The sequence below is a fragment of the Pleurodeles waltl genome, chromosome 7, assembly GCF_031143425.1.
Source record: "Pleurodeles waltl isolate 20211129_DDA chromosome 7, aPleWal1.hap1.20221129, whole genome shotgun sequence".
Lineage (NCBI taxonomy): Eukaryota > Metazoa > Chordata > Amphibia > Caudata > Salamandridae > Pleurodeles > Pleurodeles waltl.
Genome location: NC_090446.1, coordinates 674,446,516 through 674,473,094, shown reverse-complemented (window position 1 = coordinate 674,473,094; position 26,579 = coordinate 674,446,516).

Below are 26,579 nucleotides of genomic sequence, written 5' to 3'. Positions count from 1 at the left end.
GAGTTGAGCCCATCTCATCCCTGGCTGTTCAAGCCATGAAACTACTGCACCCTGCAATCTCAGTCCACTGTAGTCCTTCTGCATTGCCCATCGTTCTGCCTGCAAAACTTAGGAGTGCCCTATGAACCAAATACTGCATCCGTTGCTGGTGGGGCCTGTTGTAGAAAGGAGGAAAAAGGTGGGGGCTATGGTCCTGCTGGTCGTATGTAACTTTTAAATGCACCAGATACTCACTGGCCCACATGTTTTATGCGCTCCCTGCAGAGACTTCTTCTTGCTGCTGTCGTGGCTGCACCAAAGCAGAAGGAGTGCAATCTGAACCTATCCAGGGGAGTCAGGCAATGCATTGTCCACCAACTTCGATAGAGTTGATCCAGAAGGCCCCACAGTTGTCCAGGAATTGACAGCAAACATGGGTCCACGGACGGTCCAGCTCCCTGGACTTCTCCCATTGAAAATAAGACAGTTGAGTTTTTTGCAGCCAGGAATATGTCTGGCTCTGACTGCAATGTTGCCCCTCAGTTGGCATCCCATTAGGTGGTGAAGGAGACGCATTAGGATGGGGCACCTGGCTGTCCCAAGATTTAGCACATGTACCATTGCATGATTACCAGACCTTAGTGTAATCTGCTTGTTTGCAAGTCTGTCCCCCCATATAGTGTGCCATCCAACCAGCCATCTGGCTGCTGTCAATGCTGATCGCAGTTCTGCCCTGAAACCCTCCCCACCTGCCGCATCCGTGAATAATTTGAGTTGTCTAGCCAGGCTTCCCTCCATATTAGTGCCCCATTAAAGCTGCCTAGGAAATCTAACCACTGCTTCAGGTCTTTTCTGACACCTCGCTTAAGGGGCACCTTGTGGTGCCTATCCTTGAGGTCCTTGGTCAACCACGCGTATAACAAAAGGCCTGCCAGCTGCAATCACTTTGTTTGCAAAGTTGAGCCTACCAAAGAGCTGCTGGAGCTCGCCAGCGTAGCTTTCTTCTTACTAAGCATGGCCTTGATGCTCCACCTTAACTCCACTTCCTTAGACTGAGGCAAACTGCATACTCCCTCCATAGTGTTCAGCTCTATGACCAGGAAGGATAAGGAGGTCGAAGGGCCCTCTGTTTTTTTCTGTTTTTCCCCTGCTAGCAGCACCTTCAGCTCCTCCACTAATGTCTCTAATGTCCACAACAGTGCCTCGCACTTATTGGTGCCCGTGTTGCCTACTAAGCAGAAGTAATCCAGATAATGAGTACATTCCCCCTTGGGGCATCTACTCACGAGTTCCCATTCTTGAAAGTAGCTGAACACTTCAAAATACGCGCAGGATATGGTGCAGCCTATTAGCAGGCAGTTGTCATAATAGAAGTGGTCATCCAGGTGAAAACCCAAAAGGTGATAGCTATTTGGGAGGACCGTAAGGAGGTGAAAAGTGGATTCAATGTTAGCCTTTGCCTACCACGCACCTTGCCCTAATGCTTTGAACCGATCCACTGCATTGTCTACCATGGCATAAGACACGTAGCAAATGCGGGGTCCAAACAATTGTTCACCGAGCCACCCGGTGGATAGGACAAGTGGTGGACCAGCCTAAATTTCCCCTTCTCCTTTTTAGGAACCACCACAAGGGAGGATACAATTGAATGTTCTAAGGGGGTTGGGAACAGGCCTGCTACCCTTCCCAGGGACAATTCCTTCGCTGCTTTTTGCCTTGCCACATTCAGGTTGTCTGCCACTGATTTCAAGTTTCTGGGCATGCGGTGACCCTGTGGGCCCTTGTAATGGATGGAGAATCCTGAAGTGAACCCTTCTGCCAGTAGCTGCCCTTCCTTCCTTCCTTGGTAGTCGCTGAACAAGTACAGCAGCCTGGTTATCTGTATGGGAGAAGGAAGAGATTTGGTGTCCCCTGTTGCCACCCCAGCCGCCCACATGCCTGACCGACTTCCTGCTGCTGCTCTCCTTGTCAACACTAGGTACTCTACCTTTCCTACACTCGGCTGCTGGATGGATCCCCCCACAATTGCTGCAGTTATGCTTAAACTTGCATGCCTGTCCCCATTTGCGTTGGTTTTTCTCATACTTCGAGCAGATTGTGGAGTGGGGTTTGCCACATTTGCCCCTAGCTGGTTTCCCACTCTGCCTCCTTGGGTGTACCCATCTTGCTTGCCTTTTCTCCCAGAGTAGGGGGGAAAATTATGCTCTTGTATGCCTACACCTTCTCTGTCTGCCACCATGTGACTGGTGCAATCTTCCATGTCCTGCTGATCCCACTCAGTGCTAGACCATGTTTGCATCTTCTCCCAAAACCCCTTGTTGTACCTCAACCATGCCTTGCCCTGGTATTTTAACTGAGCCGTGTGCACCATTTGTTCATGGAGAAATAGCCCTGCTGCACTTTCTGGTTATTTTTCTACAGATACGCAGACCAAGGTATGAAAAACTCAGAGCCAGTTTTCAATAGACCTCTCTACCCTCGGCCGGCACCTTTCTATTCTTTCCTCATCTTTTTTGTTGTGGGTGGTCAGGCCCAACCCCGGCTGCGGCACCTCAAGTAGGGAGAAAATATCAATAAACTCTTTTCTCCATATAATTTCTTTCACTGCCAAGGAGAACATGCTAGCCAGGCCCGTTTTCCTGGCCATTATGTGTTGGTCGCCTAGGGATGGTTGTATGTATTCACTCGCTGGCTTCCCTGTGCCCAGCCTCTGGCTCGCCCTGCCACCCATACCTTAGCAGGGTCAGCTCCCTTAGAAGGGTGATCCCTGTGCCCCCACACTGCCCTTCTTTTGCACAGTGTGACTGCTCAATGTCCTGCTTGTCCCCATGGGTCTGGTTCTTCTTAGTATTTGTTGCCCCCGTGAACCTGCCTCAGCTTGTTTTCCTGCCCCTGATGATTACTCACTGGTGCCACTCCTGGCAGCCTGCCCTTTCCAGGGAGCCATACATGGTCAGAGAAAGGGCATACAACCCACTGGAAATGACGGCCCGGGGACTGGTCAAGCTCACCATTGGCTGCCTGGCAGGAGGTGACGTAGGATAGTGTTGCTGGGGCCATGAACTCATGCCACTCACCCAAGGGCTGTATTGTCCCCTGTAACCATGATTGAAGCTGTCTTGCTGCCCACTGTGTTGGAACCAGGAACCCGGCTCTGCTCCTGGTTGTCCTCACTTGGGGCCAGATGTAGGAAGCCTTTTGCTCCTCGCAAACGGCGAAAAACGCAGTTTGCGAGGCGCAAAAGGTCTTAAGCGATGCAGAGTCACATTTTGCGAGTCAGTACCGACTCGCAAAATGTGATTCCGACTCGCAAATAGGAAGGGGTGTTCCCTTCCTATTTGCGACCGCATCGCGATGTTGAGTTGCTTTGTGACCGCGAAAGCGGTCGCAAACCAACTCGCAGTTACCATCCACTTGAAGTGGATGGTAACTCATTCACAAAGGGGAAGGGGTCCCTATGGGACCCCTTCCCCTTTGTGAATGCCACAGAAAAGTATTTTTCAGAGCAGGCAGTGGTCCATAGGACCACTGCCTACTCTGAAAAAACCGAAACTAAATGGTTTCGGTATTTTTTCTTTTTGCAGCTCGTTTTCCTTTAAGGAAAACGGGCTGCAAAAAGAAAAAAAAAACTGCTTTATTTAAAAACAGTCACAGACATGGTGGTCTACTGTCTCCAGCAGGCCACCATCCCTGTGAGTGCCTAGACTCGCGATGGGGTCGCAAACTGCGACCCACCTCATTAATATTCATGAGGTGGGTCTTTGCGACCCCATAGCGAGTCGCAGAAGGTGTCTGAGACACCTTTCTGCATTTCATTTTGCGAGTTGCAAATTGCGAGTCGCTAGTACTCGCAATTTGCAACTCGCAAAATGAAACCTACCTACATCTGGCCCTTGATTCCTTGTTTTCTCGAGGAGTAGGTGGGCCACGCCCTTGACCTGCCCTATCGCGCAGCACTTTGGGTGGGTGGTGTGCGCTGCTGTTTCGTTATGGCCCCCTTTGCGGGCTCGGTTAGCCTTGCTCTTTAGAGAGGGCACTGTTCTGGCGTCAGTCGCCCTGCGCACCGAGCCCGTGTGAGGGGCACTGTTCTCCTTGCCCCTACTGGACTGCTTGTCTGTTGTGGTGCCTGGCATCATACTCCGCTTCCTAGGCAGGATCTGGTCCAGTGGGCTTGCAACCCTTTTGTTGGCCCCATCCCAGCATTGTTTGGCCAGCAATTCCCTTGCCTTGTTGAGCAGCGCCTCGAGGTCCTCGTCCAGTTTAGGCTCTGTGTGCTGTCTGAGTGAAGCTTCGTCATGCTTCCTGCCTCCTGCCTTTGTCACGGGTTCGCACTCCTGTCTGCACCGCTCCATCCCTGGATGCTCGCAAAAAAACAGCAGCACTACCACTGCAGCAGCAATTCTCACTCAGGATCTCCTATTCCCAGGCAGGTGCCTTAACCAGCAAGGACACAGAGCAGCTGAGAGTTCCGCCTTGTTGAGGGGTTGTTGTTATTGGTTTCTGCAGCTGCCCTGCTCCCCTATGCAAGTCAGGTTGCTTTGCCCTTTTACAGTTGCTCCTGTGGAGACTGCAGGATGAGTGGCATTGCCCTTTTAAGGCTGCTCCAGTAGCAGATCAAGTGGCGCTGCCTCTTTAAGGAGCTGGTGTTCCTTCCCCCAAAACATTGTTGGGACTGGCAGTCACAGAGTGTGTTGCCCTTTTAAGCATGCTCCTGTCTCTATCTCCTGCAAGCGATTGAGGAGGGGATGCCGCTCACTCTTCACCAGCCCTCAGATGGCCCCTGATGGTGCAGCAGCACTCTTTTGTGTCCTTGAGGGGAGAGGGGCCGATGAGAGGATCAAGGCCCACCGTCTCTCTCGAGTGCGCTCCAGTGGCGTTTTCCACTCAACAAGAAAAGAAAAAGTGTTAAGTCTTCTGTGCAAGCCTTTTTCTGTGTAAGCCTTTCCCAACAGTCCAATGTCGGCCACGTTGATGTTCAGCGTTGGAGGTTGCAATGAGCTAGGATTCTGACCTGTACCCCCTTTATGCACCACAAAGACTTTTGTTTTCCCGCTTGATTGGTTTAAAACACACCAGCTAAACAGCCCACTGAAGATTTGTGGGCTTATGTCTCCTGTGGGCATCTGTTTGCGCCCTCAGGAGGCTTCGTCACGGCCCCCTTACTGTTCCACTGTTTGGCAAGGCCTGCAAACTTTTGTAGGTGTGCAAGTCTTTTTTTTCTTTATGTATGCTGCACAACATCAGTGATGCTGTTCAGCATGGCTGTAGACTGTTGGCAAATCCAATAGGTCACAAAGGTGTGACCTATTGGCTTTGGCAATGTTTGTTGTATCTGCTCCTCTGAAAGTGTACAATGCAAAAGTGGCAGTTCTATGCTTAGCAGAACTATGAACAACACAAATTGTATGCCGATTGTCACAGCTAAAAACATATTTTTCTATGACTTCTCTCTTTAGTACCAGACACTTCTGCGTGCTCATTTAAGACTGAATTGAATCTTAAATGTGTTGATGATACTGCAGCATTAAATCTACTTGGTTGTGGATAAATCTATGTCTGTTTATAGGAGGTATTCAAAAAAATCTTCAACAAGTCTTAAAGGGGCCGATCGAAGTGGCCTAGGAGACAAAGATTGGTAGCCACATGCATGAAAGTTCAAGAGGATTGCCAGAACATTTTGCCACCTATCTGTTTTCTTTCTCAAGGAGAGAATGGAGTAAAGACCATGGTGTTATACCGTTTCTTGATGGCTTAAACTACCATCAATGCAAAGGGCTTTTCTGTAAAGAATACTGGCTGAGATTCAGATCCTTATTGGAAGAACGGTGCTCAACTGGCAGGCATGCTGTCTTCTGTGTCCTCTGTGCTCCTTTACAGTATCTCCTAATAGATGGCACACTAGTTTATGGTCTGGAGATTTGAATGATGGGCTATGTCATCGATGTCCTTCTACATATGTTTTCCACCACAGAAATCGTTTATCAAAACGGTTGCTAGGTCAGAGTGCATAAGGGGAGAAACGCCTCGACATTCCCCCCTCCCTGTTGCTTTCGCCCTCGTGCACTGCCCAGTTGCTTTCTTATCCATGTGCTACTACCGTGCCTGCTCCACCTTGCTTTCACCCGTGCTTTCTCCTCCTCCGCATTCCCCCCACGTTACTCCCGCACCCATGCCCCGCTGCCCTTCATGTTGCTTCCTTGCAGTGATATGGCGTACGGAGTAAGCTGACCCAGTCACGCTGCGAGCGTTCGTACCGGGTAGTTCGCGGCAAGGAGCTGACGACACACTGAGCCCTAGGTGCTGCGGGGACTTCGCCACGGCACAGAGGCAAGGAGCTGACGAGGTGCGAAGTGCTGCTGAGGGTGTTGCGGTCCCAGGGGGCCGCGTGGCGTTTGGTGAGCGACCCCTGATACATCAGAAAGAGAGAAGCCAGAGGAGCCGGAGAAATGCCGGACAAGAGCTGTGGTGCCACGAGCGTGGAGCAGTCACACAGGGGGTGCGGTGTTGCGCTCTCCAGGCTCCATCAGGCTGCACCAGTTGGAATACTGAGGAGCCAAAGGAGCCGCAGCCACAAAGAGACTGTGAGACTGAGAGCCCCCTATCCCCCCGCCTCCTCTACGGCAGTCTCCGGCTTATGGTACATCGAGGAACATGGGGAACCTGAAAGGAAACCAAAAGGCTGCAAGAGGCACAGAGGTTTGAAGAGGCCTGTCCTTCACCATATCAACAAACCACAACACGGCAACTCAGTGACTGGTCAGAAAGTCAGAAGTAAGCCAGAGGGTGTGAGTTCTTCAAAGACACTAGGCCGCAGCATGCACTTCTTGCATGGAAGCGGCCAGTAATAGACTGGTGCGGCTTGTGCGTAAGGGAAGCTGCCTAATCATCTTCTACCCGTGCAAGAATCTTAGTATCGGCTGAATCACCAAGACATAGACTGACAACCCTGGTGGAGCAGTAAGGATGACACTAACTAGGGGAAGAAAAAAATCAGCAATGAAGCAAAGACAAGGTTCCCCGGAGGAGTGTCAGATCGAGCTAAGGAGTGAGTCCATAGAGAGGAAATCCCCCCCCACCAAATCTGGCAAACTCCAAGAAAATATCTCATAAATCACCGAGCTAAGTCAAAAAGGCAGGATACAAAATCACTGACTTCTTGATTACCAATACGGATGCAAATTCCATCGCTGCTTCAAAAGGTTCAGCGTCTTCCTCCCAATTGCTTGCCAACGATATTGAGATAATAGCCGCAGTTGATGTGAAGTCCCCTCGTGGGAAGGTCTTGCGTCGACACAGGAGAAATACACACATTTATTCTGCATTCTAGTAACATAGGTTTAATGATCAATGCAGAAATTCGTAGATGCCACCAAATTGACTCATTTTCCACTTTAAATCTTGGTACCTGGAATAATTGGGGTGAGAGCCTGTGCTCCACATCACATACCAAGCAACCACTGCAAGAGGAAAATGCTATTTATTATATCATGATGGAGGAACATCCACTAATTGATCTCTCAGAGACTTGCTCAGACATACTCTTAGGCAAACAGACTGCCAGGGAAACCCTAAAAGCCACTTTAAGACCCACCTGCAGCACTAGCTCACCGAGGCAAGATCACTGCCTTTGTAAAACAATGAGTCCAATGACATCTGAAACTCAAGTAACTGCAGCAGACATGGCATTGGCCCGACAAGAGGACACTAATGCCCCATTGGACCCTTTTATGGGGGTTAAACTTAACATGGAACTGCCAATATCAAAAGACACAGGAGATTTGTAAAAGGCTTTGCTATCAACTATGGATGCGATGTCCGCAGCCATCCACTTTCAAGCAGATAAACCAGACACCTGGGTAGATTTACTCAATATTTTGGCAGTCCATATATTGAGTATCGATAAGAAGCTTCAAGCGTTGAACGATCTGGGCTCAAACCCACTCGTACACTCAGCAGGTGACATGCCAGTGCGCCACAACAGGCGACAATGCACAAAGGGCCACAGAAAATTTAAATGACATCTTAAGAGGTAAAAGCACAGGCTCTTAGAACACAAGACCACTCTTGCTGTAGCGGAGGTATGGCCCTTAAAAACCTTGTGGACAAGGAAAGTGCACACAATGTAGCAGATCCCCCACATGAAAGCAAAAATCCAATGGTTAACCACTCTCCTGGTCAAGAAAGGATTATGAGTAAAATGGAGGGTAGGTTAGGTCTCAGCACACAAGAAATAAGCTTGGCCATGGGTTCAGTTACTAATGATTTAACAGTGCAGGAATCCTCAGCCACAAAAAGGGAAAAGAAACGACAAAGGAAAGCACAGAAAAAGTTAAAGGGGGTCCAGCAAAACAGCATATGGAAGTCATTTGCTAAATCCAACGGCATGCAGAGCAAGGAACTAGCAAGGATTCCCATGGGGAACAGGGTCAATACTGATTTGCATATGGCTGGGTCCAAACTGGAATGGCATGGGCAGCAAAAAAAAACGATGGATTTAGGCCCAGATCACTGTACTGGGGGTGAATGTTTGACAATGTTCAGCATTCCGTCCATCACTTGTTGTTTTTGCTTTGTCGCCCTAAGTGGGAAGGGTATGCCCAGACGTGGGTCCCGTGCTTCCCATGCCACTGGATTCAAGCTAGCCTGGCTGATGAGGGGTGAAACCCCGAAACCGGTCCCAGGATGCTTGTTTTCAGTCCAGGGAAGGCCTGGCCTAGCAGTTTGGGCTGGACTGTTCCCATGGGGAACAGGGTCAATACTGATTTGCATATGGCTGGGTCCAAACTGGAATGGCATGGGCAGCAAAAAAAACGATGGATTTAGGCCCAGATCACTGTACTGGGGGTGAATGTTTGACAATGTTCAGCATTCCGTCCATCACTTGTTGTTTTTGCTTTGTCGCCCTAAGTGGGAAGGGTATGCCCAGACTTGGGTCCCGTGCTTCCCATGCCACTGGATTCAAGCTAGCCTGGCTGATGAGGGGTAGCCTGGCTGATGAGGGGTGAAACCCCGAAACCGGTCCCAGGATGCTTGTTTCCAGTCCAGGGAAGGCCTGGCCTAGCAGTTCGGGCTGGACTGTTCCCATGGGGAACAGGGTCAATACTGATTTGCATATGGCTGGGTCCAAACTGGAATGGCATGGGCAGCAAAATAAACAATGGATTTAGGCCCAGATCACTGTACTGGGGGTGAATGTTTGACAATGTTCAGCATTCCGTCCATCACTTGTTGTTTTTGCTGGATTGTGAGTAACATGGTAGAGTCTTGTCTGGACAAGGCGTCCGCTTTGCGATTGTCTTTGCCGGGATGAAAGGTTACCACAAAATCAAACTCGGCAAAAAACAACATCCATTGTAATTGTCGAGGAGTCAAAAGTCTAGCTGAGCTCATGAACTGGAGATTACGATGATCTGTGTATACTGTACTTGGCGCCTAGCAAATAGTGTCTCCAACCTTTAAAGGCATCACTGATTGCTAGAAGTTCTTTCTCAGCAATGACATAATTTTGTTCCTCTTCGTTTAGTTTTCGAGACATGTAAGCTACAGGGTGTAGCTGACCGGTATCTTTGTTATGTTGCGATAACACTGCACCAATTGCCACATCTGAAGCATCTGCTTCTACTATGAATGGACGTTCAGTATCTGGGTGAGTCAAGACTGGGGCGGTGGAGAAGGCTTCTGTTAAGGTTGAAAAAGCCTTGTCAGCTTCTGGAGACCATACAAATGGTTCTTTCTTTCGTAATACCTTGGTGATTGGGGCCACTGTCTGTGAGAAGTGGTCTATGAACCTGCAATAGAAATTTGCTAAACCAAAGAAGCGCTGAACATCTCAAACAGTTTTTGGGATTGGCCAATCGGATACTGCTTGCACTTTTCTTTCTGCCATGACCATGCCTTGAGGGGTAAGGATGACCCCTAAAAATTCAACGGTGGTAACATGAAATTCAAATTCGCTCAATTTGCATATAAATGATGTTTCCGAAGGGCTGTGAGAATCTTTTGGACATGTTGTACATGTTCAACTTCGTTATCAGAATAGATTAGAATATCATCAATAAAAACTATTGAAAATAGATCTAGATATTCTCTAAGGACATCATTCAGAAAGAATTGGAACGCTGCTGGAGCATTACAAAGTCCAAAGAGCATGACTGTGTATTCAAATAGACCATATCTAGTTTTAAAGGCGGTTTTCCACTCGTCACCTTCTCTCATCCTGACTAGGTGGTAAGCTCCTCTTAGGTCTAACTTGGTTTTGATCCAACAGGACAGGGATCAAGGGTAATGGGTATTTATTATTTATTGTGATTTTATTTAATCCTCTGTAGTCTATACAAGCCCTAAGATCCTCATTAGCCTTGGGAACAAACAAAAGAGGAGATGCTGCAGGAGAATTGGAAGGGCGGATAAATCCATTAGCTAGAAATCGATCTAAATAGTTTCTTAGATATTGATTTTTGTGTTCAGACAGGGCATACACACGACAACTAGGGAGTATAGCACCAGGAGTCAGATCAATTTGACAGTCATAGGGTCTGTGAGGTGGCAAGGTTCCTGCTTCGTTTTCATCAAAAACATCAAGGAAGGATGAATACTGCAAAGGCATCGTTACATCTTTTTCAGCGGCTGTGGCTATGTGGGATTTGTGGGAATCTATGACACTTGGGCCCGTATTTATACTTTTTTAACGCTGCATTTACGCCTCTTTTTGATGCAAAAACGGCGCAAACTTACAAAATACAATTGTATTTTGCAAGTTTGCTCCGCTTTTACGTAAAAAAATTACGCAAATGCGGCTCTAAAAAAAGTATAAATATGGGCCTTGATGTCTGGAGACATTTTTCTTTACACAGAAATGAAGAAAACATGATTTTCCTTTCTTGCCAATTTATTAAAGGGTTATGGTAACTTAACCACAGCATTCCTAGGATAATTCCATACTGAGGAGCATGGACTACATCAAAGATTATTTTTTCTACATGTTTGGTGTCTTGATTTCCCCCTTTACAGATCACAGACAAGGGGAAGGTCTGCAGAGTCACCGGACATCCAGCTAGGAGTTTTCCATCTACAGCTTGTATTATTTCTGGTGTTTTCTTCTTCTTACATGGGATCCCCCATGTTTGAATCAATTGTGCATCGATAAAATTACCAGTAGCCCCGGAATCTACTAAGGCTTTCTTTAAATAAGTCTTTTGTTTTACCAGTACTTCTAGATCTAATTTTAAATGTCTTGACTCGAGTAAAACCTTTTTAGTATCTTGTGAAGGGTCCACGGTTACACTCAAGTGCAACCCTTCCTTACATCTTGGGTGTTCTAGTTTTCCTGATTGATCTGTGCATTTGCTATAACCTTCTTGGTAGGGGTTTGTTTACTTTTTGGTTTTGCTGGACATTCTTTAGTGAAATGGCCCTTTCAACCACAATACAGACATTGTCCGTTCTTTCTACGTAGATCTTTCTCTTCTTTTGTTAAGGGCCACCTGATGGTTCCTATTTCCATTGGTTCATGATTGTGGTGTCCATGAACTTGTGCTTCTCTATGCTCATGAACACGCCAGGAATTTTTCTCAGTCTTTTTACGTGTTCCCCGTCTTTCTGCAAGACGATGGTCAAATCTTAAAACAAGATTTATCAGATCTTGACAATCCGTGGGTTGAGGATCAATCTGTGCAAGAATATCTTTTAACTCATCTTTGAGTCCTTGATAGAATAGGGCTGCTCTCTTTCCCTCAGGCCAGGCCGTTTCTGCTAAAAGCCGATTAAAGTTAGCCAAGTAAGAGACAAGATCCTTATTTCCTTGTCGCAATTCTAACAGTTCTCGGTCTGCGGACAGAGTAACTGTTCTTCGATCAAAGACACTTTCAAATTCTCGGACAAAGTCTCTCCTGTTACAAAGCAAAGGATTATCTCTATGCACGAGAGGGATTGCCCAGGTGGCCACGTCTCCAGTCAAATAAGAAATCAAGAAGGCCACCCTGGATTGGGGATCAGGGAAGGTGTTTGGTCTACAGGTGAAATGCAATTCAACTTGAGTCAAAAAGGATTGTACCTTCTGAGGATCACCAAAAACCTTTCTGGGGGAGCCAAAGGAATGGGTGTGGGAACTGTGAGTGATATGTTAGTTGGAGGATTCCCTCCTGAACTTTGAGGAGGAGGATTAAGCCAAACCGCACCCAAAGGACTTTGCTCCTTCTTTCCCACTCTGTCTTGTAACTGATCCACCCCTTCCACTAGATTGGTTGCTATGTTTTTTGATTCGACTACATCCAATCGAAGCTGCATAATTACCTTAAGTAACTTGTCCAATATGGCCATATTGAAAACCTAGCACAAACCATGAGGATAAATATTTGTGGGCTCACTATTCTGTCAGTGAGACCGGATACTCGGGGTTGCACCTGTTCCCAATATGTCCACCTCTTGGCAGCTCCAAACTCTACTAGCTATCATAGCACAGAGTTAAAGAATGGCCAAGCGGGGGATGGGGTTTAGGTTGGGACCAGCGGCGAAGGAGACCTGCGAAAGCAAGAGTTAAGAACACAATAGCAAGGTCAGTCACATTAATCTTCATGAACTTTGTTTTAATTCTTTATGCTCTAATAACATGAGAGATCAAGAACCTTTCAATAACGTGACCTTTTTATAATCATATAATCGGAACATTGAAATTTCTCAAGTTAATCCTTAGAATAGCAATTACATCACAACAAGAGTCAATGAGCACATTAGTTCCCAAAGAATTAACTGCTATAGGATTCATGAATGACACTGTAGAATTGACAAACTGACTAAACTTGTTTTGTCTAGAAAGATCAAACTCTGTTTGATCTACTTTTCAAGATAGAATTTGCCCAGAAGTTATTGCGCACCTTATTGCCAGACTGCGCATCAAGACTCAAGTACCTGGAATGATCGCGCGCTCTGCCGATCTGAACTGCAAAGATTCAATTTGCCCAGAAGGTATTGTGCACCTTATTGCCAGACTGCGCATCAAGACTCAAGTACCTGGAATGATCGCGCGCTCTGCCGATCTGAACTGCAAGGGTTAATTGCCAAGAATGAATCGCGCACACTGTTGCCGATTCAACCATCAAGATTCAAATGCCTTGAAATGATCGTGCACTCTGCGGATCTGAACTGCAAGGGTTAATTGCCAAGAATGAATCTAGCACACTGTTGCCGATTCAACCATCAAGATTCAAATGCCTCGAAATGATCGCGCACTCTGCTGATCTGAACTGCAAGGGTTAATTGCCAAGAATGAATTGCGCACACTGTTGCCGATTCAACCATCAAGATTCGAATGCCTTGAAATGATAGCGCACTCTGCCGATCTGAACTGCAAGGGTTAAGTGCCAAGAATAAAATTGCACACACTGTAAATCACAAAGCCAAAAACTCAAATGTTTCTAGAAAAGGAGTCGAGGGGCTACCCCGAACTCCGCCTTACCGCCCTGCTTGAAGATCAGCAAGACAATGAGGACAGGGCCAGGAAATGTCCAAGTAGGCCTCCGGAACAGGAGCCTTGGAAAATGCTGCTGCTCTGCACCGGGACCTCTGAATAGTGAGCACGTGGAGCTGGGCTGGGTTCCTCTAATAGACCCAAGCCACGCCCACATGCTACACCCAACCAGGCTGCAGGAAAGGCTTAAGAAATGAACAATACATTACAAGCAGCATTAATGACATTTCAAGATAAATACCTGCAATGCAAAAAGTTAAAATGCAATATCAACATACAATGCAAGAATTATTACATTGCATAAGGTTTGGCATTTTGCATTATGTTGCCCGTAGAGCGCGCACTGTCCTGGTGTTGACACAAGTCTGCCATTATCGATCAAATTTTAATACATTACGACACGTTCAGTACATAGGGCATTGCACTACAAAAATGAGAACCTCTTCGATACCCCAACCCTTTTCTCCCTGAAAAAAAGAAGGGTGGCTTGATATTAAAAGGAGCGGTTGGGGTAGAAATCTCCTCACGTACAGAGAAACATCTAAGAATTGTAAAGCAGCAAGGTATGCTTCATCATGGCATGTACCAACAAGTCTTCATTGGAAAGCCTTTGACTTTCAAACAAGTAGGAAGGCAAAATTTAAATGACAATAGCCCTAAGTGGTCCTGACGGAAAACCAACAACTAAAGACAGCATCTACACATGCTTCTGGATCGCTCATGTTTTAAAAAATCTGGTTACCGACGTGGTGGCACTGAGCTTCCTACAACAGTTTGATATTATCATGTTCCAGGAAACATGGTATATGGAGCCGATTCAAATTTCTGGATATATTGGAACGAATGTTTCTGCAAAACAACCTCAAATATGCGGACACCCCAAGGGTGGCCTCACAACATACAGCTCTACGAAAATCAACTGAGTCATCAAACAGATTGATCTAGGAATTGACTGGTTGCTACCAATAAAGTTGGAACCCCAGGTTTCATCTGGTTCTTGGGCCTCAAGAAAGTGATGGAAGAAGTGTATCGCTGTGTAGGGACTATTGAAGAGATTAAAGAAAAATGAAGAATACAGGAACAAGCAAACCTGAATCCAGGAGAACGGGTGACGGCTTGGAAGCACTTATGTGCTTCTTTATAGAACAAGTTCCCCATCAAAAAGCATATTCCAATTACAGCAATTGAGGTAAATAACAAAGTTAAAAGTGGTCCAGTGGAGCACCCATGGTACAACAAAACACTGCGCAAATGAAAAAAACAAGTCTATAGCGAAACAAAAAAAGTCACAAAGGATATTCACTGGGGAAAGAACACAGATAAAACAAGGCTTCTTAAACTAGGAGCTAAATACAACAAAAATTCCTGGAGGGCAAAACAGAGATATTATGAGGATTTGTGGACCAAGCTCCTTATGTCTAACAAACAGAAGAATAACAAAATGTTCTGGCAATTGGCTAAGCCAGGGTAATAATCGACAAGTGAATGCAGGTATAGACGCAGCCACATGACAACACCACGAATTAACAATGTATTCACTCCCAGAGCATCACAGGAAGGAGGAGTCCTCTCAGGATGTAAAAGATCCAAGTAAGATAAACTTTGGCTTTAGAGTGAAGTTTAAAACAGACTCTTCTCCATCTGATAATGAACAAGAACACACTCTGATGAACATAGACATTGAAAATCTGACAGGCCTCATTAAGAACCCGTCCGAACGGAATCCCGAATGCCCTTTTCAGAGGAGATACTACATCCTGGGCTTATTATCTGGCCCTGCTTTTTAATGACCTCCAGGGTACTGTGCGGCTACCAGACACATGGAAAGGCAGCATCTTCCACCCTATGTACAAGACAGGAAATCCTACAGCTCCCTCTAATTATATGCTAATAGCCTTGATTGATGTGGAAGCCAAACTGTATGCAGCCTGTCTATTGCAACAACTATCGAATGGATAAATGAAAGACAAGTAATACCACAAAGCCAGACAGGCTTTAGAGCTGGTATGGGAGCCTCAACCAACCTGGCAGCCCTGGCTCTGTTGGGTACTAAAGCCAGGCTCAAGAATAGACGGTTATTTGTGTGTATTATTGATCTGAAGGCTGCCTTTGATTGCGAGCCAAGAACTTGCTTATGGGAAAAAGTGAAAGGTTGGGGCCTTCCCTGCAGTCTAATGAACGCAATGATGGACCTGTATTCGGGTACCTGGGCGCAAGTAAAAATTGGGGAGGGTGGCTATGTCACCAATAGAATTCAAACAGCAAAAGGATTAAAACAAGGGTGTGTACATGCTCCCATGCTGTTTAATTTATATCTTGCAGACTTAGCCGATGCCCTTGTACCCGTAAATAGTAATCCGCCAGTTCTGGCAAGGGAAGGAATACAGTATGCAGGCTGGCTACAATATGCAGATGACATAGTTCTACTCAGTCAAACACCAGTCGGATTACAGCACGGCATTGATGCACTCACTACATACATAATTAAGCAAGGCCTGGAGCTGAACTTGAGTAAAACTAAGGTTGTCGGATTGGTTGATATGAAGTTTAAATCTTTTTCATGGTTCAATAATGGAACACGGGTGGAGCCTGTGCCTACATACAAATACTTGGGCTTCACCATGGATCATCTCTTGACCTTCAAACCGCAGCTTACTGTTGCTCATGCAAAAGCCCACTCTTGGACCTATGGTTTCAAAGTATTAAAACAAAAACTGAGTTGCCCGTCATACAATCATCTACTTTCTGTTAATGCAGCACGGCTAATGCCCACTGTTACTTATGTTACTTATGGGGCCGAAAAAATGTCGGGGAAGGAAGCAGCTTTTTATAACCAAGTTCAAACGAAGGTTTATAAATCAGTATTTCAGATCCCACGTTCAGTATCCCCTGCTCAGGTTCGCTTAGAATTTGGCCTGAAAAATTACGAACATCAGAGTAAAAGTGCCTATATCAAATTTTGCTGGAGAATGCTAGCAGCAGAGACTGGTACCATCAACAACCTATGCTGGACTGAAATTGAGGAGAAACAGTGTCATAAATATAAAGGCACATGGGGACATCGCTTAAACAACTCTATTAAAGAACTAGGCTTGCAGGAAGCCTGGGATACAAACCTGGGTAAAGTGGAGTTTTATCGTAAGGCAAACGCTGCTACTAGGTTGAGGTCCTTAACTTTTGACAAACGTGCGCTCACAAGAAGACGACATGCCTGGACTGTATTAACATCATACAAATCGCTATGGTTCAGGATTACCTAGCAGCACCCTTCAACCAGTCATTGAAACATCAATTTATGCTTTTGCGATTTGGTATGATGGAAACTGAAGATATGGTCCCTTCATGGAGACAGCAAGCACAGACACATTCTTGCCGACTTTGTGGGTACAGACAAGAGACAATAGTAAATGTTTTTTGTGTGTGCATTATCAGAATATAGGAGATTGTATTTGAAAAATATTCTTAGGTCACTAAATATACACTCATGTAGGCCGGCTGTTATCAGTTAGTTAAGTGGAATTTCAATCCCGTTTTCTTGTCGGGGGACTAAATTTATGGTTCAGGCCCATAAAGAAATGGAGAGCTGAGTAGGTAGCGTGTGCCCGGCCTTTTTGGTCCATGTTTGATGGGTATCCACCTGGTAAATTTGAGTTCCTAGTTAGTAATCAGGTTCAATATAAACTGTAAACTTCGTACTTGTATAGCGCTCTTTTACCCTGAGGGCATCTTGGCGCTTTTACACATACCGCTGTGGAACCCTTCCTGGCTTTCCCTGTGAAGTGCCCACTCCTGGGCACCCCCAAGGTGAAACCAGGCATCCCTAGCACTGTTGGGGCCGTTGTGGAGATTAAGCAAGCTATTGTCCAGAGTTACAGAGTGGGACCCCATGATTAGATTGGCACAGACGCGAGAGTTATCAGGTCTGAGGAAATTGAGCCCAAGAACCACTGAGGCAGGAATTGAACCCTGGTCCCAGGCCACACCTCTGCATCAGGGTCTCCCGCTCTAACCATAGAGCCACACTTCTCCATATTATGTCATTTATCTTAGGAAATTGACTGTGTTTATATTTTTAGTAACCAGAATGTAATGGTGCATCCACACGGACGTAAGTGCCTGAACTTAAGACCAACAAAGAAAGGATGAAACTAGTTGAGCAGGCTCTAATCACGTATAAGTTTAATATTTTACGACATGATTTAAGATTAAGATAAGCCAAATTTTTTATGTGTATTCAAATCTTAAACTAAGAGTATATTTGAGTGTTTATATAGTATGAATGTGTGTTTAGCGATGGTTTTAATTAACTTTGCTAATAATACATTTTTCAACTTTTTTCATGTTGCTTCCTACCACCCACGCCCTCTTTCTCACTTGATTGTTGCTTCTGCTTACCACCCCGCCCTCTGTGTTGCTTCAGCCCCCCAGCGTTGTTTTCCCTTACCCCAGCCCTCCATGTTGCTCCACCTGCACCCTTTGTGTAGATTCTCCACGCATGTGCTTCAAAGAAACTCTTTCATGCAACTTATTTATTTTTTTGATAAAAATCTAACCTGGCACATAACAAAAAAAAGTGCCCTTGTGTAGCACAGCATCGGTGATGCTTTACACCATGGCTAAAAACAATTGGTAAACCCAGTAGGTCCACAGGTGTGATCTTTTGGTTTTGCCAATGCTTGTTTTATTTGTAACAACGTGTACTTTATAGGAATGCCAACTATTTCTGTGAGTAAAATTACGCTAAAACTCTCTTATATGGCACACATTACAACGTATTTTTTTTTGACAATTATAAAGAAGTTATTGCAAATATCTTACTAACCCTAAATAATGAAATGTTTTATTAAAACCTGAAAGGCTTAAAGAAAATTAGGCCGTGATGGTTACATTCATATCTTTGCATGTTCTTCTGTGTTCTTCCGGTCTTCTGTGTTCTTCTCTTCTGTTCTTCTGTGTTCTTCGGTTCTTCTGTGTTCTTCCGGTCTTCTGTGTTCTTCTCTTCTGTTCTTCTGTGTTCTTCCGGTCTTCTGTTTTCTTCGCTTCTTCTGTTCTTCGGTCCTCTCCGACTCCTGTCTCTTCCCGCCCCTGTCTCTTCCCTCCTGCTCCTGCCTCACCCCCCTCTATCTCTCCACCTATCTCTCACTATCACCCACATCTACCCTTTCGCTACCTGCCTCCCTCACTCCTCTACCTATCTCTCCACCTAACTCCCTCACTCACCCCCTCCTCCTATCTACCTATTTTTCTATCTCTCCACCTATCTCTCCATCTATCTATTTCCCTATCTCTCCCCCGTCCCGACACCCCCTCTGTTACCTATCTCCCTATCCTCTCACTCTACCTCTCACCCTCACCCACCTCTACCACCCTCCCTCCCCTATCTTTTCAACCCTACTCCTATCTATCTCCCTATTCTCCTAAAACTCTAACACTCACCCCCCCTCCACCCTTAAACCACCCACCCCAGCTCTTCTCACTCTACCTGTCCCCCCCTCCCTCGCGCTTTCCCGCCGCGACCTCCTGCACGCCCCTGCCCCCCCAGCTCCCATTCGCCCCCAGCTGACCCCTCCCCCCCCTCCCTCTTATGGCGGCCGCTGCGCGACAGTGGTAGCGACCCTTGACCCAAGGGTAGGTCGCTCCCCCTGCCGCTGCAGCTCCTCCAGCTCCTCCAGGTTCCTGAGTTCCTGAGACCCACCTCACAGTAATTACCCCCCACCTCCCAGCCCCTCGCCCTGCCCCGCGCTACTCACCCTCTCTCCTGCTCCTGCTTCTTTTCCTCCTCTCTGTCTCTTCCTCCTCGCTCCTCCTCTGCAATCTTCTTCTGTACTCTTCTTCTCCCCGTCTTCTCTCTTCTTCTGTGTGCTCCTCAGCCTCTCCTGTCGCCTCTCTTCTTCCTCATCTTGCTCTGTGGTCTTCTGCCTTCTGCTCTTCGTCTTCTGTATCTTCTTTGTTGATCTTCTGTTCGTCTGCTCTTCTGCTTCTTCGTCCCCTGCATCTTCCTCTGTGTTCTTCTGTTCTTCTGTGTTCTTCGGTTCTTCTGTGTTCTTCTCTTCTGTTGTTCTGTGTTCTTCCAGTCTTCTGTGTTCTTCTCTTCTGTTCTTCTGTGTTCTTCCGGTCTTCTGTGTTCTTCTCTTCTGTTCTTCTGTGTTCTTCCGGTCTTCTGTGTTCTTCTCTTCTGTTCTTCTGTGTTCTTCGGTTCTTCTGTGTTCTTCCGGTCTTCTGTGTTCTTCTCTTCTGTTCTTCTGTGTTCTTCCGGTCTTCTGTGTTCCTCGCTTCTTCTGTTCTTTGGTCCTCTCCGACTCCTGTCTCTTCCCGCCCCTGTCTCTGCCCTCCTGCTCCTGCCTCACCCCCCTCTATCTCTCCACCTATCTCTCACTATCACCCACATCTACCATTTCGCTACCTGCCTCCCTCACTCCTCTACCTATCTCTCCACCTAACTCCCTCACTCACCCCCTCCTCCTATCTACCTATTTTTCTATCTCTCCACCTATCTCTCCATCTATCTATTTCCCTATCTCTCCCCCGTCCCAACACCCCCTCTGTTACCTATCTCCCTATCCTCTCACTCTACCTCTCACCCTCACCCACCTCTACCACCCCCCCTCCCCTATCTTTTCAACCCTACTCCTATCTATCTCCCTATTCTCCTAAACCTCTAACACTCACCCCCCCTCCACCCTTAAACCCCCCTCTCCCAGCTCTTCTCACTCTACCTGTCCTCCCCTCCCTTGCGCTTTCCCGCCGCGACCCCCTGCATGCCCCCGCCCCCCAGCTCCCATTCGCCCCCAGCTGACCCCTCCCCCCCCCCCTCCTCCCTCTTATGGCGGCCGCTGCGCGACAGTGGTAGCGACCCTTGACCCAAGGGTAGGTCGCTCCCCCTGCCGCTGCAGCTCCTCCAGCTCCTCCAGGTTCCTGAGTTCCTGAGACCCACCTCACAGTAAGTACCCCCCACCTCCCAGCCCCTCGCCCTGCCCCGCGCTACTCACCCTCTCTCCTGCTCCTGCTTCTTTTCCTCCTCTCTGTCTCTTCCTCCTCGCTCCTCCTCTGCAATCTTCTTCTGTACTCTTCTTTTCCCCGTCTTCTCTCTTCTTCTGTGTGCTCCTCAGCCTCTCCTGTCGCCTCTCTTCTTCCTCATCTTGCTCTGTGGTCTTCTGCCTTCTGCTCTTCGTCTTCTGTATCTTCTTTGTTGATCTTCTGTTTGTCTGCTCTTCTGCTTCATCGTCCCCTGCATCTTCCTCTGTGTTCTTCTGTTCTTCTGTGTTCTTCGGTTCTTCTGTGTTCTTCTCTTCTGTTCTTCTGTGTTCTTCTCTTCTGTTCTTCTGTGTTCTTCCGGTCTTCTGTGTTCTTCTCTTCTGTTCTTCTGTGTTCTTCTGGTCTTCTGTGTTCTTCTCTTCTGTTCTTCTGTGTTCTTCGGTTCTTCTGTGTTCTTCCGGTCTTCTGTGTTCTTCTCTTCTGTTCTTCTGTGTTCTTCCGGTCTTCTGTGTTCTTCGCTTCTTCTGTTCTTCGGTCCTCTCCGACTCCTGTCTCTTCCCGCCCCTGTCTCTGCCCTCCTGCTCCTGCCTCACCCCCCTCTATCTCTCCACCTATCTCTCACTATCACCCACATCTACCCTTTCGCTACCTGCCTCCCTCACTCCTCTACCTATCTCTCCCCCTAACTCCCTCACTCACCCCCTCCTCCTATCTACCTATTTTTCTATCTCTCCACCTATCTATTTCCCTATCTCTCCCCCGTCCCGACACCCCCTCTGTTACCTATCTCCCTAACCTCTCACTCTACCTCTCACCCTCACCCACCTCTACCACCCCCCTCCCCTATCTTTTCAACCCTACTCCTATCTATCTCCCTATTCTCCTAAAACTCTAACACTCACCCCCCCTCCACCCTTAAACCACCCACCCCAGCTCTTCTCACTCTACCTGTCCCCCCCTCCCTCGCGCTTTCCCGCCGCGACCTCCTGCACGCCCCCGCCCCCCAGCTCCCATTTGCCCCCAGCTGACCCCTCCCCCCCTCCTCCCTCTTATGGCGGCTGCTGCGCGACAGTGGTAGCGACCCTTGACCCAAGGGTAGGTCGCTCCCCCTGCCGCTGCAGCTCCTCCAGCTCCTCCAGGTTCCTGAGTTCCTGAGACCCACCTCACAGTAAGTACCCCCCACCTCCCAGCCCCTCGCCCTGCCCCACGCTACTCACCCTCTCTCCTGCTCCTGCTTCTTTTCCTCCTCTCTGTCTCTTCCTCCTCGCTCCTCCTCTGCAATCTTCTTCTGTACTCTTCTTCTCCCCGTCTTCTCTCTTCTTCTGTGTGCTCCTCAGCCTCTCCTGTCGCCTCTCTTCTTCCTCATCTTGCTCTGTGGTCTTCTGCCTTCTGCTCTTCGTCTTCTGTATCTTCTTTGTTGATCTTCTGTTCGTCTGCTCTTCTGCTTCTTCGTCCCCTGCATCTTCCTCTGTGTTCTTCTGTTCTTCTGTGTTCTTCTCTTCTGTTCTTCTGTGTTCTTCCGGTCTTCTGTGATCTTCTCTTCTGTTCTTTTGTGTTCTTCCGGTCTTCTGTGTTCTTCTCTTCTGTTCTTCTGTGTTCTTCGGTTCCTCTGTGTTCTTCCGGTCTTCTGTGTTCTTCGCTTCTTCTGTTCTTCGGTCCTCTCCGACTCCTGTCTCTTCCCGCCCCTGTCTCTGCCCTCCTGCTCCTGCCTCACCCCCCCTCTATCTCTCCACCTATCTCTCACTATCACCCACATCTACCCTTTCGCTACCTGCCTCCCTCACTCCTCTACCTATCTCTCCACCTAACTCCCTCACTCACCCCCTCCTCCTCTCTACCTATTTTTCTATCTCTCCACCTATCTCTCCATCTATCTATTTCCCTATCTCTCCCCCCCGTCCCAACACCCCCTCTGTTACCTATCTCCCTATCCTCTCACTCTACCTCTCACCCTCACCCACCTCTACCACCCCCCTCCCCTATCTTTTCAACCCTACTCCTATCTATCTCCCTATTCTCCTAAAACTCTAACACTCACCCCCCCTCCACCCTTAAACCCCCCTCCCCTAGCTCTTCTCACTCTACCTGTCTCCCCCCTCCCTCGCGCTTTCCCGCCGCGACCTCCTGCACGCCCCCGCCCCCCAGCTCCCATTCGCCCCCAGCTGACCCCTCCCCCCCCTCCTCCCTCTTATGGCGGCCGCTGCCATGACCCCTGGTCCCCAGCCGTCCCCTACCCCGCTGACCCGCTACGACCCCACCACCCTCCACGCCCTCAACACCGGGCGCTCCAACACCTGCTTCCAAGCCCACCCCAAGCGCACCCATGGACCCTTCGCCTGTAACTCCTGCAAACGCATCTTCCACCACGCAACTACCACGACCACCAGCCCACGCGCCATCAACCACCTCAAGTGCATCCTGGTCAACGCTCGCTCTGTCCACAAGCACGCCGTTGAACTCTGGGACCTCCTGGACTCCACAGCTCCGGACGTCGCCTTCATCACGGAAACCTGGATGAACGCCTCATCAGCTCCAGACATCGCCACTGCCATCCCCGAAGGCTACAAGATCTCCAGAAAAGACCGCACCAACCAAGTAGGAGGAGGTATCGCCATCGTCTTCAAAGACTCCATCAGCGTCACCACCTCCACCGAAGACACCCCTCTCGCCGCTGAACATCTGCATTTTCAAATTCGCACCGACCCCAGGACCACCCTCAGAGGATCCCTCGTCTACCGTCCCCCCGGACCGCGCGCCCCTTTCAGCGACGCCATCACCGACTTCATCTCCCCGCACGCCCTCGCCTCGCCGGACTACATCCTCCTAGGCGACCTCAACTTCCATCTGGAACAGAACAACGACCCCAACACCACCGCCCTGCTCGACAACCTCGCCAACCTCGGCCTCAAGCAACTGGTGAACACCGCCACCCACATCGCCGGACACACGCTCGACCCTATCTTCTCCGCCAGCAAACACATCTTCTTCAGCCACACCTCTGCTCTACACTGGACCGACCACAGCTGTGTCCACTTCACATTCCGACGCGAGACCCGCCACCTCCGCACTCAACCCATCCCTCGTCGACAGTGGAACAAGATCCCTGAAGAGCAACTCTTCTCCGCACTCACCACCAACCAACCCACCATCACCACCGACCCCAACGACGCAGCCCTCAGCCTCACAAACTGGATCTCCAACTGCGCAGACAACCTTGCTCCCCTCAAATGCACGCATCGACAGACCAACACCAAAAAACCTCTCTGGTTCTCTGACACCCTCAAAGAATCAAAGAAAACTTGTCGCGCCCTCGAGAAGGCCTGGCGCAAGGACCACACCGCTGACAACATGACCGCCCTCAAGAACGCTACCCGCGAACACCACCACCTGATCCGCGCTGCCAAAAGGAACTTTTTCACCGACAGACTGGACAAAAACAGCCACAACAGCAGAGAACTTTTCAGCATCGTCAAGGAGTTCTCCAACGCCAACGCCAACGCCGTCACGCCCTCACAGGATTTGTGCGAATCCCTCGCCACCTTCTTCCATCGCAAGATCAGCGACCTCCACGACAGCTTCGGACACCAGACCCAACCAAACATCACCGAACCCGCACCCCCGACCTTCACCCTCAACAACTGGACCCACATCAACACTGAAGAAACCAAATCCATCATGAACTCTATCCACTCCGGCGCCCCTTCGGACCCCTGCCCTCACTTCATCTTTAATAAAGCCGACGACATCATCGCCCCGCACCTCCAGGCCGTCATCAACTCTTCTTTTTCTTCTGCTACCTTCCCCGAATGCTGGAAACACGCCGAAGTCAACGCCCTCCTAAAGAAACCTACGGCTGACCCGAGCGACCTGAAAAACTTCCGCCCCATCTCTCTCCTGCCTTTCCCAGCCAAGGTAATAGAGAAGACCGTCAACAAACAGCTGACCACCTTCCTGGAAAACAACAACCTGCTCGACCCTTCACAAACCGGATTCCGAACAAACCACAGCACGGAAACCGCCCTCATCTCAGTCACAGACGACATCAGAACCCTGATGGACAACGGTGAAACAGTCGCCCTCATCCTCCTCGACCTCTCGGCTGCCTTCGACACCGCCTGTCACCGCACCCTAATAACCCGCCTCCGCTCCACCGGGATCCAAGGCCAGGCCCTGGACTGGATCGCCTCCTTCCTCTCAAACCGTTCCCAAAGAGTTTACCTCCCACCGTTTCGCTCAGACCCCACCGAGATCATCTGCAGTGTACCTCAAGGCTCATCGCTCAGTCCGACACTCTTCAATGTCTACATGAGCCCCCTCGCCAACATCGTACGCAAGCACGACATCATCATCACCTCCTACGCCGATGACACCCAACTTATACTCTCCCTCACCAAGGACCCCGCCAGCGCCAAGACCAACCTACAAGAGGGGATGAAGGACGTCGCAGATTGGATGAGGCTCAGCCGCCTAAAGCTGAACTCTGACAAAACGGAAGTCCTCATCCTCGGCAACACCCCGTCCGCCTGGGACGACTCCTGGTGGCCCACGGCCCTCCCCACCCGCCTCCTCCGTTCCTCTGGCCTCGCGCTCGCTGCCGTCCCTCGCATCCGCCGCTCCACGGCGGGTGGGAGGTCTTTCTCCTTCCTGGCAGCCAAGACCTGGAACTCCCTCCCCACCAGCCTCAGGACCACCCAGGACCACTCCGCATTCCGGAGACTCCTAAAAACCTGGCTTTTCGAGCAGCAGTAACCCCCCCCCCTTTTCCCCTAGCGCCTTGAGACCCGCACGGGTGAGTAGCGCGCTTTATAAATGTTAATGATTTGATTTGAAACTCACTGAGCTATTTTACTTGTAACTTGTGACCTCTAAGGCACATGAGGATCTCTTCACCAGGAGCACTAATCTAATGAGGTATCAGATACAAAATAGAAATCTAGGATCTACGCTTTAGGTGCAGTTCCCTGCAACAGATATATCATGCCTCTGAGCTACCTAATGATGCAAACATATAACCAGAAATTACACACAGATCTGTGCAGCAAGTATATTAACCACCTGAGGTGTCTTACCAGTATTATACCATGCAACTTAATTTGTATTGTTATTACCTTAACTCCCTGAGCCATCTTAAAATGTGGTCTATTTGTGACCAAATAATTAAATTAGAATTACTTTCCTGTCACTTTACCAACATGCCAATTTTTGAAGAGGTTAGAGTTTGCAAAAAACACACATAGTGTATAGGATGACTGAATTCAGATAACTTCTGATAGCTCTAACTTGTGAGCAACATTTTTGTCCTGTTTTCACCACTAGAAGGAGCAACACCGTGACATTCAAGATGACCTCCTAAATTTTAGTTTAATTGCAAGAATGAGGTGCCACTTACCATATCTTTGATCAAATCAGGTTCCTGACTTGTAATAACCACTTGTACCTAAGCTGTCAATGTTCACAAAATGTTGATTTGTCTATTATAAGGTCCATCATCAAAGGCCTGCAAGCGAAATGTTAAAACAAAGAAGTAGTTCAGCAATGGATGAATGCATTCATACAGCAAGGCATTGTGAAATGACACAGCTTTCTCATTCTTCTTTAGTCTTTCTCTAGGCGTAGGTGACAACATAGCCACGCCCACATCATGCATGCACCTAAGTGAAGACAGAAATATTAGTTTTTCCCAGTCTAAGGTTTTCCATACATATTTACTGCTAACAGTGGTGGATGTGGTTTAAAATGGACTTCTTTGACTGCAAATATCAGTATTTCCCACCCACACTTCCCAGTACCCTTATCCTGGTCTATGCGGAGCAGCGGTGGGAACATTTTACAGTTGGTCATGTGCAACCAGTATTAGCTATTTTCCAACAGCACATTGCATGATGTTTTTTTTAAGTCCAAACTCATTAATGGAAAGGGGAAAACACATCCCAGAAGCAAAATGGTGTAGCAATGTAAAAATATAGTGGCAATGAAGAAAACATGGCACTTAACTAGTCAGGTTCTTCTAGTGATAGTAATATTTATTAACAAACGTACTGTGTCGCCTGAGATCATCCAACTTCTTGGCGCGCACATAACGTCACAAGCCATACGATGACAAATACTAATGATGAGAATTATTTGTACAGATAAATTCAGAGTTCTAAAATGTCATCCT